The following is a 16,249-nucleotide window of genomic DNA, read 5'->3' as shown; positions in this document are numbered from 1 at the left end:
TTCAGGGTGGTGTTCTTCTGTTCTCTGCCCCCTTTGTTGAGGAGGATAGTGCTTGTCCCTGGTCACTAGGGTGTTCGAGCCAAATTTAAAAACAGAATGGTGTAATTATCCGCCAGTGGAGACCCGCCCGGGTCCTGGGAGACAGAATGAGAAGCAGATGTTCTGAAAACTTTTTTTTTTATTCAGTACCACGTGACCCATGCCGAATACATATTCATGTTCCTGGGGCCGTATCATTATTGCGTCACAATAGCTACAGGCCATCACTGGGCATGTCCTATGACGTCGTGTTGCTGCTGGAATTTCTGGTGACAGTTTTTTAAAGAGGGTCAGGCAGCCCCTGCATCGGGGCTTCCCTTCCTTCCACTTAAGTTCAAGACCTATCAAACCGAAATTCCTCAGGAATGTCTGGAAGCACTTTTTCCTGATGTTGGCTAATTATTTCTGCAGACATTTGGTAAAGTTTGAAGACGGTGGGAGCCATCGGCTTCTAAATCTCGTTCCCGAATTGCTCGACCAATACTTAAAGCAGTGATAATGATGCAAAACCACCGTATGATTACGGCCGAGAAAGATTGTATTCTGCTCAGTCAGTTCATGTTTCTAAAGAGAGACAAAAGTGACAATGCAAGTGAAACGAACGAAATTGCAGACAGGCTGCCATACCACTCTGTTTGTATCCACACACAGGGGTGATTTCTGTGACATGGGTGTGTCTGCAGTGTCTGTGGTCAGACCGTTTACAATGAATGTCCCAGCCTTTATTTTGGTAAAGTCACACTGATAGAGGACAATTGTTATTTCAGTAATTGTAGTCTGAAGCTGGAATTCGCTTACACTCGGGATTCGTGGTCTTACTGTTTTTTTTACATCTCAGACTCTTTGGTGCATTTAGTCAGGAAGTCCGGTTGTTCACCAAAATAGTTGTAAGTCGAAATGGAGCAAAATTATAGAATTATGGCCAGACTTTTCAGGGTACATGTTCAGAAGCACTTCTACACATTGAGTTTGTCAGATGTTTGGAAATATCCTACATAAACGGCAGTGGGTACAGGATCATTTGTCAACTTTAAATCTGAAACAGATTTTTTTTTGTTCAGGAAAGGTATTAAGGGACATGGGCCAAAGACAGATAAATGGAGTTAGGCCTCTGATCAGCCATGATTTCTTTGAACGTTGGAACACGCTTGAGGAGCTAAATGGCCTACTCATATTCCGATGTTCGTATAATCTTAACTGTTTCCTTATTGCACATTTCCGGACTGTTATTGGGGACACAATATGCAAGACAATACTCTCCAATTCTTAGTTGTTCTGGAAATATCGAAAACACACGCACTCAGGCATCTTATACCAATATTCGGACAAACACAGTCACAGAACAGTTAACTGATTGAATTCTTGCATTTGAATCTTTAGAAACGTAATGTTCTTGGTTTCCCGATAATGATTCGCTTTCCTCAGTCCCAGATGGAACAACACAAGAAAAAATAGAAAAGCAGCAATGTTCTGGTCCAATAATCTCCAATCTTCTGCTGCCAGTGAAAAGCAACAATGCAACTTAAGTCGGGGTCGACTGCAACTCGGTCCTAATCACCCAATGAACCGAGCACAGGCTCAGCAAAACTGAGGGATATTATGTCCTGATCACGAAACCTGCGAGCAGCGTTGGCAAAGGCCCAAGCGAGTCACCCATAAAAGTCAGTCATCTACTTTCTAAAGGTGCTCAACTGCCGACTTCCTTTATTTTATTGACCTTTGCAAATCTGGAAGTGAGAATTGGGGATATGTGGTAGCGAGTGGTTGTTTGTGTGTCAGGTTTGCCTGTCAGTTTTGCTAATATTGAAGCGAATTTGCTTTCAAAATAAAGGCAAAAAAAAAGACAAACAACTTTACATCCAAGAAGAGAAGCTGAAGAACTGAATGTCAGTGTTGAGAAAGAAGCAAAAGGAAAGTGGAATCTCAATGATTTCCCGGATTTTTGAGCAGAAAGCGTTGGAGCTGTAGACTTCTGCTGATCAATGTATTTATTTTCGTGATTTAAGAAGTTATTTTGCCTTGATAAAAGAACTGGTCACACCCTGATTATATGTTCGAATACCTCAGTAGTAGAACAAAAGACTTTTATTCTGAGGTCGTGAGTTTGACATCCATATTGTACAATGTTCCCGTGAAACTTTGCTTTTTGTGCGAAACATTCGCTCTTTCTTCATCTGGCAATCTAATCATATTCAAAGTGAGTTTTACTCCCGTTCGTTTTCTTACTGTCCCCGTTGCTCGGTTATGAGGGAAAGCTGAGAGTGAATGGGAGACAAGTTTGTAGGTGTGGCTTAACGGTGGCACTTGAACATTGACAGGTTCTATTCATGTGTCGAGGCCAGTAAATGGCTCAATCATAGCATACAACGGTCAAGTGCTATGGGAATCAATACCAGTCCATATTAACGTACACTGAAATGAGTAAGATGGGATTCATTTCGAGGAAAGAAATTAGGAAACGTCGTCACCCAGATTATCTCAGAGCAATCGTTGGCTATGGTACGTTTTATGTCAAGCTCAGGCAACCACTGGATTGTGACTTGATCTGGTACTCAGGCCTGACGTACTGACACGAATGTATTTTGTTACCGAATTGCTACATAAATTGGGGAGCAATTCCTGTACATAGAGATGAGGAGTGTTGAACCAATTAGACAAGAAGACTATGCTAAAGCAGAACTGTTACAAAATACATTTCCCAATCTATGATCATCCTATCGATTGTAGTTGTGGCCGAACACTTAAGGTGTTGGCGTAGAGATCCTTTGGGGCTCCCCCGCCCAGGGTGGGAACCTGCTGACTATGCTTTCTTCGCTGGCGATTTTAAATGACTTCCTGTTGGTTGCATTATCGCTCAAACTTCACAAAACCCGTCTCAATAAAGTCCCGTTTTCTCATATCTGGGACTTGATTGCCATGCAGGAAACTCGGGTTCTGAACAAACAACGTCCCAGACTCAAAACCAGAGCTCTGTTTACCTTTCCACAGATGCTGCTCGACCCGTTTGCTTTCTGCAGTATTCTCTGTGTTTATTAGGCACAAGTGCTGCTTTTCATTCAAGGACTTCAATCCCTGTCCTCAGGTAACTGACTCTGGTCAGTGGCAATTGGTTCTTCTGATCATTAATCTGCCCATTCCCACCGCTTCTTCTCCCATCATTACCAATAGCCCCAGGAAATCTCCAGTTAACTTTCTTTGCTCCAAAGCGAACATTCCTAACCTTGGGAATGTCTCGCCAAAATGGAAATTCCTCATCCCTGGAAACGAAGCATGGCATACACTTGGGAAGAGATTTTGGCAAAATGTCGTCAGTTAGGAAATGGAAAAATGTTCATGAAGCAAAACAGGAATCCCAGTCTCCAGCTTTGTGAACCTTTATAAACACTTTGGGAAGCGGATTTAGAGGAGAATGAAAGATTGAGCAGAGACAGTCCAGACACCGTCCCCTTGTTGACGAGGCCGGGAGATTGACTCTGATGTTCTCGAGACATGAACTGATCTGAGACATTGAAAGAATTGTCGTTCCTGCAAATCAGGAATTCAAACCCCTTCTCCCCCCCGAGCCAATGAGAGAACTCGGGAACAGGCAAAACATTGAAAGGTGCGAAGGGCGACGGCCCCGGAGTAAGAAAGCTAGTTCCTCGTGACATGGATGTGTCTGCAGACTGTCCCCGGTATCTCCATAATAGATCTCCCAGGCTTGATTATGGAAAAGTAAAACTGATAGACGACAATTGTAATTCTCGGCGGGGAGGCTGAATTATGAATTCACTAATAGCCTCCCCTAAGTGATGGTGCAGCCCACCCCATCGCCTGTCTCTGTGGCGCAATTGGTCAGCACTTTCGGATGTTAACTGAACGGTTGGTGGTTCGAGCTCCACCCAGGGGCGGTGTGTTCACTGCTCTTCCTTAGCTTTGAGGCTGTGTGCTTTTGATGGGGTCAGGAAAATGTTCCCCAAACGGAAATCTTCTCCATAAAGGGGATTCTGAATTGAATTAATGTCGAACGTCAGGGACTGCGGATGCTGAGAAGCTGAGACCAAAAGAGAAATTCGGCAGGTTTGACAGTACCTGTCGGGGAAACCAGAATTCTGAAATGTTGCCTCTGATTCTCTTTCCACAGACGTTGCCTGAACTTTTCAGTTCCTCCTGCAATTTCTAGTTTTGTTTTTTACTGAAAGTTCATTTCATCTTTTGGGATGAAACAACGAGAGTCGCCGTTTGCAGATATATAACCCTTTTGAATCACTGTGACGTGATTGGATTCAAACAAACTCTGCGATGATTCACTCTTTCTCAGCTCCACAGGCAGACAGACCTGGGAAGTCAAGCTGTCAGTGTGGTTCTGTATTCGTGGGCCGAGTGGTTAATGCGATGGACATGAACTCCATTGCGGTTTCCCCACGCAGGTGTGAACCCTGCCGAGTACAAAATGAGAAATGTCGTCGAAAAGAAAGGGAGCTTGCTCCCCGGCTTCTTCTTTAAGATTTAAATCAGTGAAGCGGGAAAAATATTTCACTCACATTGGGACTGGTGGGAATCTGCAACCCACTGCCTGTTCGGGTGGAACAAGCAGATACCCGCAGAGCTTCCTTTGAGGCTATGAGCAAAGTGTTTGGAAATGAGACTAGAAGAGTGAGGGGCTTGAAATCGTGATCGAAATGAAGCAGGCACCTGAGGACAAAGGTGTTTCCTTTGCCAGTGAAAGATACTGCTTCACAAAGTTGGGCCTGTGGAAGGGAAGCAGCGACGGTGATTATCTTTGGTTGTTCACCTTGTGAATGAACCCATTGCTGCGCATGTCCGTGTTAACGTCAGAACTCTGCAGCATGATGGCGTGAGATACGCACAGGGCCTGGGCTCAATGGATGACGCTTCTGACTCCACCTACCTGTTTGAAATGCAGCTCACAGCTTCTTCACACACCCCAATTAATCTTTCTCATTGTCCTGAAGCCGGCATACGGTTTGAATTCCCGATCTGCGGTAATGAGAATCTTTTCACTGTCTCGCGTCAGTAAATGTCCCTGAGAACATCGGAGTCAACTCACAGCGCTGTCAGATGAGGGGAAGCTGAAATAGCCCCACATGCTGCTCACGGGCACATTTTACTTTCCCCAACTCACCGCCTTAACCACTGCGGCTCCTGGGAGTTGAAAGGAAGGAAGCAATCCCCAAAAACCAGTCTTAGCTTTGTGAATCTTCAGAAAATAAACAAAGGTTCATCCCTTCACATTTTCTATCCTGGGCTGACAGGGATGGGTTTTGCCACTCTTTTGAAGGACATTGCAAGTGGATGTTTTGCAGAAAAGCACCACAACGCCATCTGATTAATCAGGACCTGGATGTTTTCGGTCTTTGAATGTAAGTGTTGTACTCCAGAACTTTGATGTTCACAGTTTATAAGACTTATCTACCCAGTCCCCTGTATCACTTGTCGAACATGGTTAATTTGCATCTTGTCATCCTTTCACTGCCTGCTAATGAGGATAGCGTTTCCGTGTTTTACCTAATTTATATTGACCTTGCATACCTCAAGCCTCAAGCTAATTTTACGAGACACCTTCTCCAGTTCAAAAGCTAACTGTTAATGATGGCTCTGTTTCTTGTCACGTGTCCAATTCCAGATCGATGTTGTTACTGTCCCTTTTATTCCTTCAGATCCAGGTTTCGCTCACAGGGCTAGAACAGAACTGTCACCAAATACATCTACCAATCGACGTTATAAGGAACATACCAATCCAAGGTATGTTCGAGCCTGGGAGGATATTCAGGAGGGAGCAGGTAAATTGTGCTTCTGAGTGAAATCACGGTTCGTAAAAACAGAATGTGGCAATTTAGACAGAGTTAATATTTCTTCGTCGGCGATATGTCTGCTGGTGCGCGATGGGAGCATAACCCAGAAGGGAAACCATCTTCCCTCTTCACTCAATGTCGAGTTTAGCAGCTTTCCCGTATAACGGCGCACTGTTGTGCACCTCGCCTTCTCATCTGCTTCCCAAAAAACTTCGACGTAAATATTTCACATTGATACACAGGCCCAGTGTGCAGAGTTGAGATGACACACTCGTGGAGGTCTGCGGGGTCTTCTCCTGTTCTCTGTACCCTATGTTGAGGAGGGCAATACTTGTCACTGGTCACTCCGGTGTCAGAGAAAAGTTGAGAAGGAAAACGGTTTAATTTTCTGCCAGTAGAGAGGGCCCGGTTCCTGGGGACGGGCAAACGGCAGCAGAGAGACAGAATGAGAAGCAGCTGTTCATACAGTCATAGAGATGTCCAGCATGGAAACAGACCCTTCGGTCCAACCCGTCCATGCCGACCAGATATCCCACCACAATCTAGTCCCATCTGCCAGCACCCGGCCCATATACCTCCAAACCCTTCCTATTCATATATCCATCCAAACGCCTCTTAAATGTTGCAATTGTACCAGTCTCCACCACTTTCTCTGGCAGCTCATTCCATACACGCACCACCCCCTCAGTGAAAAAGTTGCCCCTTAGGTCTCTTTTATATCTTTCCCCTCTCACCCTAAACCTATGCCCTCTAGTTCTTGACTCCCCGACCCCAGGGAAAAGTCTTTGCCTATTTATCCTATCCATGCCCCTCATAATTTTGTAAACCTCCATAAAGTCACCCTTCAACCTCCGACGTTCCAGAGAAAACAGCCCCAGCCTGTTCAATGTCAACTGGACTTTACTCTGAGCAAGACTCAGCTGGTTCAAGAGGTAGGGCGGGGGCAGGGGCGTCAGCGCGCCCTTCGTGTGCCTCGTTGGTCTCGCGGTATGATTCTCACTTTGGGTCTTCGTCGGCGCAGACGTGCGAGAGATCCCCGGTTCACATCGCGGACGAGCCCGCGTTTCACGACTTGTGCGAAAGTACTTGTTTAATTTTCTTAAAAAGCACCTTCGTAAAACGAGGTTGGGTTCCCTGGTTGGGCATCCCTCTGATCCCAATTTCGAATTCAATAATTCATGTGTCTGAAATCCATAGTATCCTCGTCCCTTCCACACACACCAAGCCTTGTTATCACGTAGTCTGTCATTACACACTACCTATTCTTAGCCACGAACAGTCTCCATTCACCCTCCCACACAGATCGTTATCAAATCCCTTTCCTGTCCAACAGTTGTTCCCTCGCTTTGGGCTCTGTCCTAATCTGTCATTTACTGCCTCCGCCTTCCTCCCACAATATTTCCTGCATATAAACCGACATTTTCCCAATCACCATCTGTTCTGTGGAAGGGTCACCGGCAACTCCTGTCTTTTGTTTCTGATATACAGCATCCGCAGTTCTTTCAGCTTTTTATTGAGGTAGAGTTGGAAATTGTTTCGAGAGACAGAAGGAGACGGGGGAGAGACAGAACAGACATGAAGTGTTGATCTCCGTTGTTATTCAAAACGTAAAATCATTGCAGTGCGATCACTTCCCTTAAGCATGAATCGAGTGCCCTAGTCATCCGTGAGCTTGTGGCGCAACGGTAGCGCGTCTGACTCCAGATCAGAAGGTTCCGTGTTCGAGTCACGTCAGGCTCACTAACATCAACTTCTTACATTTCAAATCAAGAAAGGAACACGTTCACTCCGGATATCTGTTGAGCCAAATCTTCTTTCGATCACACGTGAAGCTTTGCTGTCAGTTTGATTTGTGAACACTGTGTCAGGGAGGTGATGTGCCCATTGTTTGGGTAAATGCTCAGCTCCCCGCAATGTGAGAAGTAAAACACAGACTGTTCATCACGGGATTTAAACACAGCCGTCTCCCTCTGGGCAGCCGCTTCGTTCAGTAGGTGACAGCGCGGTGTGAATAACATAATACCGATATTTTTACAGCATAATCCAGAGACTCCCAGCTTTATGTTTCAATCTATCAGGAGAGTGACAGTGAGTACAGATAGAAATATTTCCCACCAACAGAAAATCCTTTCCTCTCACTGGACACAGTTAAAATTATCTTTATTCAACAGAAGGAGCGGAAACGACAGTCTGACGGCCCCTCTCCACATTAACGGTGAGCCTGAATTTTATAAACGGTGTCAGTAAAATCCAATGGCGGACACTGATTTGGTTCAATCGATTTTTTTGCCAAGCGTAATTCACCGAGAGGATGCTGCTGTGTGAAACAGCGTGGGGAATTACTGCAGGGCCTCCTGCGCATGGGACACACCGCAACTGATGTGTTTCACCTTCACCAGTTTATTCCTATCTCGGAGAAGAGAGGTTTGATGATTCGGATCATAGCAGCCCGACAGAAAACAGGAGAAGAGCACTCAGACCTTCACAAGCTTGTCACCACAGCTGGGTCATCGTGGCCCGTGTATCAGTATGGGATAGTAATCTGCATCGACTGACTGGAAGCACAGCAAATTGGAGTGCTGGTGGGACTATCACACAGGAGAAAACGGCTTCGACCTATCATCTGGAGTGGCTCCCAATGCGCAACTCCGCTCACCTCAACTGAATAACTGTAAACAAATTACTCAGTGATTCAAAGGGATACTCGGTTTTGAATCTGCATTGTGGCATGGACCTTCGAGAATGATGTCAAAACATCTTCATTGATGTGATGGAGTATCCTGTTGGGCAGAATATATCCGTTGTCAAATTTCCTACGTTCTATTGATCCAACTCCGATTTCACTCAGAATCACAAAATGCGCAGACTGAGGCCATGCAGCCCACCTTAGATCTGCTGGTTCGACAATTACTTCACTTCCCCGCTTCCTGAAGTATCACCCTCAGAATTGAGCGTAATACAGGTGGAGGATTCATTCAGACTCGGTTTGCGCGGACGAAAAATCTGCAATACTTGTTCTCACTTTCAACACGTGTTTCCCTTCGCCGTGTTTACTGCAATGGCAGCTCCGCGCCGTCCCTAATTCAGGCAGTCCGATCTTATTTAACGAAGCGGCTTTTGAGAAAATTCATCGGGCATTTTTGCTCAGATCAATTTAACGAACGATGGTTTGCCTGGGTTTGGAACCCGGGAACTCGCACACGGCTGCATATGCTCAAAGCCCCAAAGCTCGAAGCCAGACGAACGACCCACCAGCGACCTCCCGAACGAGCTGAGATCAAGAGAAGACCACTCAGACGTTATTTGAACAGTGGGAATTTCGCGACAGTATCGTGTTGATACGGGGCATTTCGGCACTCGGGAAGTCGTTTGAAAGGCAAGATGCTGAACAGAGTACCATCACACAGAAAAGTCACGCAAGGAGGCACTGAACAATAGCCAAGGATGGTTTCGATCCATCTACCTCTGGGTTATGGACGCAGCACGCTCCCGCAGCGCCACTCCGCTCCGACCCCCAATGCACCGCTCCGACCCCCAGTACATCGCTCCACAGGTCCCTTCAGCCTTTCGTCTGGCGCGTGGCATGCACGTTCGAGACTGATGTCAAAGATCTCCACTGCTGTCGTCTTATATGGTGTTGCGCAGACGTATGGAGGCTGTGTAAGTATAAACTTTTTCGAACTTCCCACATTCTCTTGTGATTTCACTCTGAATAGACGCCATGCGGCCCACCTTCGCTCTGCTGGGTCGACACAGTAAGAAAACGTGGGTCTCTATTCGTATCATTCTCGTGCCTGCTCCATGTAATTCTGCACATAGTTACTTTAAACATGATCACCGAATACCCGTTTGTGTCTAATGAATCTGCCTCTTTGTCAGTGTCAGTTAGGGATTTACTGACCCCAACCACACCCTGTACGAAAGCATTCTTGCTAATGTCACTTTTGCTTCTTTTCCTCATGCCTTTAAAACTCTGCCGAATCGTTGCCGATCCTTTCAGGCGTGGGAACATTTTGACGACATTACTTTCTCTGTCTAGACTTCGCATGACTTGAAAAGCTTCAATCGGGCCAGATTTCAAACTTCCGTACTCCGAAGAGATCTGTCCCAAATTTCCAATCGACACTCACCGCTGACATCCCTCAAACACTGCACCACTCACGTCAACTTATTCAACGCTATCTCCAACCATTTCACTTCGCTGCTTTCTGTCCCATTGGTATTCCAGGGAGCCCAACCTCATTTTACGAAGGTGCATTTTGAGAAAATTAAGCAGGCACTTTCGCACAAGTCATGAAACACGGGCTCATCCGGCATTCGAACCCAGGACCTCTTGCACGCCTGCGCCGACGAAGACCCAAAGCGAGAATCATACCACTAGACCAACGAGCCACACGGTCGGCGCGCTGGCGCCCCTGCCCCCGCCCTACCTCTTGAACCAGCTGAGTCTTGCTCAGAGTAAAGTCCAGTTGACATTGAACAGGCTGGGGCTGTTTTCTCTGGAACGTCGGAGGTTGAAGGGTGACTTTATGGAGGTTTACAAAATTATGAGGGGCATGGAAAAGATAAATAGGCAAAGTCTTTTCCCTGGGGTCGGGGAGTCAAGACCCAGAGGGCATAGGTTTAGGGTGAGAGGGGAAAGATATAAAAGAGACCTAAGGGGCAACTTTTTCACGGAGAGGGTGGTGCGTGCATGGAATGAGCTGCCAGACAACATGGCGGAGACTGCAACAATTGCAACATTTAAGAGGCGTTTGGATGGATATATGAATAGGAAGGGTTTGGAAGTATATGGCGGGGTGCTGGCAAGTGGGACGAGATTGGGTTGTGATAGCTGGTCGTCATGGATGGGTTGGACTAAAGCGTCTGTTTCCATGCTGGACTTCTCTGTGACTCTACGATTTTGTCTGGCAGCTCAACTTTTGTATATCTATTCCCCAGGGTGGAGGAAGTCCCAAACTAGAGGTGTTTAGGCTGTGAGGGAAAAGGTTTAAAAGGGACTGAACAGGGTAACTTTTTCACGCAGAGCGTGGCATGCGTTTGGAATAAGCTGCCAGAAGCAGTGGTCGAGGCTGGTAGAATTACAACATGTAAAAGGCATCTGGATGGAGGTATGAATAGGAAGGGCTGAGAGAGGTATGGGCCAAATGCTAGCAAATGGATCACTAGGTTAATTTAGGAAATGTTGTCGGCGTGAACCGGAAGGTCTGTTTCTGTTCTCTGCAACTCTATGACTGTATTTCTACATATTCTGAACCAATTTCACAAGACTAGGAATAGGCCATTCCAAGTTTACCGGCTGTCCTCAATTGTGGCCTAACTGTGCAGATTTCAATGCAAGTTTCAGAAAGAAGTCTGCAGCTTGTTTTAAACATTTGAATGTACTTTCAGACATTACTGATGTTTCTGAATATATCATTTTAGCTATTCTCAATGTTAAAGGTCAGCCATTTCTCACGCTTCCCTTCCCCAGCCCCACCCCAGGTCGTCATCACCATCCATTGTCTCTCTATCATTAGAAGGGTTTGATACAGCGATCAAAGAGGCCCCGAGGCACGAGAAAGGACGGGGGGAGGGTACTCAGAGTGAGATTTGACCGGGGGCGCAGAGACTGTGGAAGAGAAAGAGAGAAAATGGGTAGGAGACCAGAGCATCGGGGGTAGAGAATGCATGGGGGTACACAGGGTGGGAGCAGACAGAGAGAATGTGGTGAAGAGGATTGGGGAGGAGAGAGAGAATGCGGAGTTACAAAGTGTGAAGTTAAAGAAATTGGTTGCAGAGTGTGGGGAGAGAGAATGGACGGGGCAGTGGGTGGGGAGATAATGGACAGGGGTCAATGGGCTGGTAGATAATGGACGGGGATAGTGGGGAGGGAGAGAATGGACGGGGGATGTGGGTAGGGAGAGAATGGACGGGGCAGTGGGAGGGGAGAGAATGGACGGGGCAGTAAGTGGGGAGAGAATGGATGGGGTAGAGGGTGGAGTAAGAGAGCAACAATGAATGGTAGGAGAAGGAGGGGGAGAGAAGGAATGGATGGGGCAGCGTGTGGGAGGTGAGAGAAAATGAGTGTAATGGAAGGGACTGGATTGGGGAAGGCAGAGGGTGGAGCGATAAAGGGAATGGATGGGGACAGAGGGTGGATGAGGGACTGGACAGAGGGCAGAGGTTGCCGAGATAGAATGGACGGGGTGGAGAGAGTGGCATGTGTGGGAGAGAGAGAGAAGGGACTGGTAGGTTAGGGTAGAGAGAGAGAATGGACAGGGAATGCTATGGGTGGCGGTGAGGGAATGGACATGGGACGCTGTGGGGATGATTGGATGGGGAGGTGAGAATGCATCCCACCCACTCCCAGCATCCCCTTCTCTGCATATGTGCAGTGCAGACTTTTCTGAATGACACGAGAGACGAGTCTGGAACACTGTGTGAGTGCAGTCGCCCTCACATCCTGGCATCAGCAAACCACTGCCTTTGTGTTTTAACAACTAAATAACGATGTGGGCTATCTACTAAGGATGGCGAGATGTGGCTGAGATACTGAACAGAGGGTCAGCACTTTCAGGAGAGGGGAGCTGGGCAAAGGCAGGAGGATGGAAGGATGAACTTGGGTTGGAATACATTGAAAGGTTTAGGAATTGAGAGACAGAGATTTCGGGTAGAAGAAAGAGAAGTCTGTTCTGTGCAAACCAAAATTCTCTCATTCTACTTTCTGCCCTGCACTGATAGCAGTGATCTGTTTTCTCAAGTTATTAGCAGAGGAGGATTTGCTTTTCAGGCATGGACAAGAAATTTAGTCAGGGCCTGAATATCAGCAGGGTTTGAATCCAGGAGGGGAAATGTTTGTCTGCAGGAAATGATTTCAAATATCAACATGCATTGAGAATCCCCGTGAATACACGCAGCCTGCGTGGGAGTACTCAAGGGTTCTAATTGCGGAGAGAACTTTAATTTTTCAGCGAAATGTGGACCAGTGTTCTCGCTATAGACGAACCCTTTATTGGATCGTTGAATCTGCCGAGTAACAACGACCCCTGCCCCGTGGAAACTCTGTGGAAGCAAATTGAATTCCTCAAACTGTTTGGAGTGTCTCCAGGATTGGGGAGAAGCCAATCGATTGCTGAGAGCTGGAGAGGGGATTCCTCGCAGCGCCAGGGACCTGGGTTCAATCCCACCCTCACAGTGACTGTGTGGATTTTGCACTTTCCTACCCCTCCCCCACCCCCTGTCCGCGTCGGTTTCCTCTGGGTGCTCGGGTTTTCTCCCATTTTCCAAAGATGTGCAGGCTCGAGTGGATTGGGCGTTCTAAATTCAGGGATTTGCTGTGGTGTTATCGGGGGGTTCGGGGGGTGGGGGTATGTTCTTCGGAGGGTCAATGTGGACTTGGTGGGCCAAACGGCCTGTTTCCACAGTGAATCCCCCAACGTGTCTGCAGCCTGGCTTCCAGCTCCATCTTTCTGTGCCGAAGGTCCTCCAGTATGTGTATTCCTTCGTTTCCAGCACCCAGAACGTCCCACCTTCTGCAAATCGAAAGACAAGTCCCACCCTGCCCTCTCCAATGTGTGTTGTGTAACTGCTTAATCATTTTTAGTGGCCCAGCAAAGTCTGATAGCCAAGTTCGGAAACCAGGAGGATGGCCTCAATCGCGACCATGGGTTCATGTCACATGACAGGTAACCCCACTTCACTGTTACGCTCTCTCTCTCTATCTCTCACTCTCACACACGCACACACACACACTTACATACTCACACGCTCGTGCAGAGCCTTTCCGATAGACATGCACTCTCTCAGACACACACTCATACGCCCCCCACACTGACACCCACGCATACATCTTCGCACATGATTATACTCCATCACACACACACTTTACCCAGCCTGCACACGCAAATACCCACTGTCTCTCTCATTCATGCACTCACACATTTGGGGTGAATTTGCATTTGCAGGATTATATATTTGGAAATAGAACCAGTCTGACTCAAGATTGGGATACAGACAGACTCTCACCTCAAAGCTTTCATGCGTTGTTTGATGTGAGGATTTACCGCCTTTTATAAAACATCAAGTTTCCTGGAGAACGTGACTTAAAAGAAGTTCTGGAATGTACATATTAGTGAACCGAAATCTGCAGCCCATTTTAAAAGATGAAAGATTTAACAGTAATCTCGGTTTCTTCAATATGTCACTTATGTTGCATGACAGTCTAATGTTTTTGCGATATATTCTGTGTCTTGTGATTCTACACCACAGCTACCTGAAGAAGGAGCAGCACTTCGAAACCTAGTGCTTCCAAATAAACCTGTTAGAATATACCCTGGTGTTTGTGAGATTTTAAAACTTTGTTTCCAGTGAATACAGCCCACACCTCCCACTGTTGCCAGTAAACTTTGCAATTTCAATGAAACAATGAACCAGAAGTCCTGAAAAAATATACAGTTTGGAACAATATTAGCTACTCATTCACTGGTCCTTCTGAGACATGACATTAGTGCTGGAGGCTGAAAGAAATGAGCAGCTTTAAAACAAAAACCTGTTGGACCTCACAGAGTCTAAGCCGGGCGGTAAGTTCAGGTAACCTTTACTCCGACCCTATTTTGTTACAGCTTCAGATTTCCCCAGGAAAAAGGCATACAAAAAGTAGTTTTTAAAGAAAACACCTCCAGGTCAAAGTGCACCCAGTCCCCCCACCCCACTTTCTTTGTTGGTCAGCTGAGTTGTCCGTTTGTAACTGGATCCCTGGAACAGCCCGGTAAAACATGCAGCTGGGATGACTGAGTGAACCCTTTCCCGCAACGGCAGTTTCCTTCACTAAAAAGGACATGAGTGAATCAGATGGTGCTTTTTCCCCCTAAAAGTGGTTTCATCCTGAGATTCTGAAGTCCAGATTACTGACCGAACTCCAATTCTGCAATCTACCGCAGTGGGATTCGAACCTGGGACGCCCCAGTGCTGGGTTGATCGGAGCACTTGGCCATCGCTCCTTTCATCTCCTTGCGCTGGCACGTGGACTCGATGGTGCCTCCTAAGGTGGGAGGAGCAGGTGAAGCCATTTTGGAACTGACAGCAGGTGAAAGGCCTCTCTCCAGTGTGGACCCACTGGTGGGAGGGTAGTGCAGCTGACTGAGTGAACTCTCCCCAGCACATGGGGCACGTGAATGGCTTCTCTCTAACTGAACCCCTTCCTGTACACTGAGCAGGTGAACGTCCTCACCGCGTTGTGAATGCGCCTGTGGGTTTCCAGCACTGATGGGGAAGGGAATCCTTTCCCACAGTCCCCACATTTCCACGGTTTCCCCATTGGGTGAAGCTTTCCTTGTGTTGCTCTGGGTTTGAAATTACAAATAGAGCGGGGACATCGTCTTTCCCACTGCGAGGGGTGTGATTTTAATTCCCCAATCTGAGTAAATGGTTTGAAGCACTTTTCACAGTCAGCGCACTGAATCTCCCTCACTCAGTATCTCAGTATTCTCCCTGCCACACCAGTGTCCAAAGTCTCTCAAGCAGAAAAAAACAAACATTTCTTCAGGACCATGGGGGCAATGGATGACGTATCTGACTCCACCTACTTGTTTCAACTGCAGCTCACAGCTTCTTCACACATCCCAATTAATCTTTCTCATTGTCATGAAACCGGCGTATGGGTACAATTCCTAATCTGCAGGAATGAGACTCTTTTCACTGTCTCACGTCAGGAAATGTCCCTGAGAACATCAGAGTCAAGTCACAGCGCTGTCAGAGGAGGGGAAGCTGAAATAGCCCCACATGCTGCTCATGGGCACATTTCACTTTCCCCAACTCACCGCCCCAACCACTGCGGCTCTTGGGAGTGGAAAGGGAACAAACACCAAAACCCAGTCTCAGCCTTGTAAATCTTCAGAAAATAAGAAAACTGTACATCACTTCGGATCTTCCATCCTGAGCTGACAGCGTTGATTTTAAATGGCTGTCCAGTCAGTGTCGATTTGTTTTGGCTGAAAAAATCTTCCTTATCTCATCCCAGCATTTCTTGCCACAGAGACCTGTGCGGCAGAGTTCATGTATATATTTCCTTGTATGGTATTTTGTAAATTACATTCGTTTTCTGGTTGTTTGTATCGGGTATTTCAGGTTCATTAGCCGCTGTTGAAGTTGTGTTGGTAGGTTTGTGGGCGACCATGATGCTGAGAGGGTTGAGTTTTCCGGACATCATTTCCCAGATGTCTTTATTGTAAAGTAATGTGGCTCGGGTTTCTGCAGAAATTGTGTCTACTTGTCAGTTTGTTGATGTGAAATTGGCACACTGAGTTTATTGGGTCGGCAAAAATGAGGACTGCAGATGCTGAAAACCAGAGCTTAGATCAGAGTGGTGCTAGAAAAGCACAGCAGGTCAGAAAGCTTCCGAGGAGCAGGAAAATCGACGTTTCAGGCCAAAGCCC

The 16,249-nt window shown here is 46.8% G+C and overlaps 1 protein-coding gene and 1 non-coding gene across 2 annotated transcripts in view; one reads left to right on the top strand and one right to left on the bottom strand.

The window, feature by feature from the left end:
• Window positions 1–16,249, bottom strand: part of LOC140460640 (uncharacterized) — a 97,168-nt gene that overhangs the window by 35,840 nt on the left and 45,079 nt on the right. The gene's annotated exons all lie outside the window — the stretch shown is intronic.
• trnaw-cca (transfer RNA tryptophan (anticodon CCA)) lies at window positions 7,503–7,574 on the top strand. The gene has a single exon. It is a non-coding gene; the product is annotated as a tRNA-Trp (tRNA).

Source organism: Chiloscyllium punctatum, chromosome 36 (assembly GCF_047496795.1).
Source record: "Chiloscyllium punctatum isolate Juve2018m chromosome 36, sChiPun1.3, whole genome shotgun sequence".
Taxonomy (NCBI): domain Eukaryota; kingdom Metazoa; phylum Chordata; class Chondrichthyes; order Orectolobiformes; family Hemiscylliidae; genus Chiloscyllium; species Chiloscyllium punctatum.
Note: the sequence above shows the minus strand (reverse complement) of the source record. Positions and strands in the feature narration are given on the sequence as shown.